Consider the following 2,412-nt stretch of genomic DNA (forward strand, 5'->3'; position numbering starts at 1 on the left):
ATGCCAAGTGCCATCTCTCTTCTTTACCAAAAGCACTGGGGAGAAGGGACTCGTACTAGGCCAAATAATGCCGGTAGAGAGCATCTGATTTACTTGGGCTTCAATCTCTTTTTTTTGAAAATAGGGATATCTATAAGGTCTTGCATTCACTGGTTCGGCAAATGAATCAAGTGATCCTACACTTGAACCGGGGGTAGGCCCTTTGGCTTCTTAAAAATGGCTTCTAACTTTGCCAATAGTGGGGGAAGTTCTGGTGTAATTTGGGTAGACATGGCTTGTTCTGTTGACATTAATTCCAACTGGAACAAGACCCATCCAGACCCATTGGCTATTACCATGTGAAGACCTTGGTATTTAATAAGTTCAGGCCCATTTGATCCAATCCCCTCCAATGTTATTGTGCAAGGCCCATGATGGAATTGGATTGTTCGTTTGGCATAATCAAACATAATTGGGCCTAAGGTAGCCATCCACTAGACTCCCAAGATGAGATCCACTAAAAGGAGGACATAGGTGTCAATAGTCATAGAAAATTCTTGAATTTGCACAGTTAAATTACATTCAGTCCCTCACATGCCAAACTTACATACCAATCCTTCACATACCAACCTATTTCCGTCGCCCACCATGACCGGAATATTTGATACAAGTTCCACTTGTATATTCAAATGTGGTAGCAAGTGGTTTTGAAGGAAATTGTGGGTGATTCCTCCGTCAAGCAATATTTGAGCAAGCTGGTTGGCTATCCTCCCTGTGAACTGAATAGTTGTCGATGAAGAAATACCAATGAGGGAGTGGTAAGACAGTTCGGTAGTTTTCCCGTTGGTAACTGACTCTGCTTCAAAGGCTCCCCTGAAACCACCTGAGTCTCATTGTCAACTCCTTCATATTCAAAGAGAAACAACTGTTTAGTCTTACAACGGTGACCTGGAGAGAATAATTCATCACAGCTGTAACATAAGCCTTTCTCCGTACGTTGCTGCATTTCTGCAACTATTAACCTCTTAACAGGAATGGTGGCCGATGGTGTTGGTACTATTGGCAATTTTGAAGTTTCAGATCCAACGGTGTTAAGGGGTGTGGATGAGAGGTCTCGATGGTAATGGCATGAGGCGAACAAAAGGTCGTTTAGCCTCACCTAATTTATGTTCCTGAATTCGGGCCAGCATCATAGCATCCATCAACTCCGCCGGTCGAAAGGTTTTTACCTCATGGTGGATATATTCCTGAAATTAAAAAACTAACCAGAAATTCCGTTGGCAAGCCTTCTACTCGATTTGATAGAGCCTTGAATTGTGCTTGGTAATGCTCCACTGTTGTAATCTGAGTTAGCTTCGCCAAAGCCTCTCTCAGATCATCATATCCTGTTGGACCAAATCACATTTCCAAAGCTCGTGTGATGGCAGTCCAGGTTGGGAAGAGCTTGGATTTGTTTACCCACAGAAGCCATTGTAATGCTAGACCTTCCATGTGGATCGATGCTAGCGTAAATTGTTGGTCGTCAGGAGTTGCTTGAAACTCAAAGAATTTCTCCACTCTAAAGATCCATCCGGTAGGATTTGCACCATCAAACTTGGGGAAATTGGGAGAAATAGGGGTTTTGAGATCATGGAGATCCAAGGACTTATTTTGTAAATTTATAAAAAGTTAAACCTTGAATGTAAAAATTAAAAAGTTTTATTTCCAAATACACATCACCATTTGATTTTCAACTGTTGGATATTTTTTGATGACATGGCATAATCAGTACTACTGGCAGCAGCCAGCAGTAGCTACTGCAAATAAAAATCCAGGGGCCCTATGTTAAAGCAGATCATCCTTAACCCAAGAAAAAAGAAGAAATTGCAAAGTTCAAAACTGAAAGATAGGAGTGGGGTGGCCGCCAGCAAGGGAAGGTGGGGCAGCTCGCCAGCTAGGGGAGGGGCGAGGTGGTTTCTGACTAGGTGTAGGTAGAAGATTGGTGAAGGGCCCACCTAAGGACTGTGTATTGGAAAATAATAAATGGGAGTAATAATGTAATTTTATGCCTAGAGGACATTTGGGTAATTTGAATTTTGAATTTTAAATTTTAAATAATTTAAATAAGAATAAGGACATTTAGGTAACTTTACTAGTAATTTAACGCAAAAACTTAACTGTGGGTAACTTATAATTTTTCAAGTAGGTGCCATATAATTTACAACATAATAGCATATGGTCACTAGTTTCACCCCAATAATAATTGGTGCAATGTAAAAAACTCAACAATTTTTTTATCTTCAATTGCACAACATGAAATTCAAAGAAAATGCTATTTGTTCTATACATTTCCAGCTGGTCATGGAACCAGAAATAAAACAAGTTAACACCACGGATAAAGGAGATTTTGAGCACAGCACCAATCACACAGGGAATGATCCTATTGAACAAGGG

The sequence above is a fragment of the Hakea prostrata genome, chromosome 9 (assembly GCF_041222555.1).
Source record: "Hakea prostrata isolate BN-2017 chromosome 9, UWA_Hpros_2, whole genome shotgun sequence".
In the NCBI taxonomy this organism is placed as follows: domain Eukaryota; kingdom Viridiplantae; phylum Streptophyta; class Magnoliopsida; order Proteales; family Proteaceae; genus Hakea; species Hakea prostrata.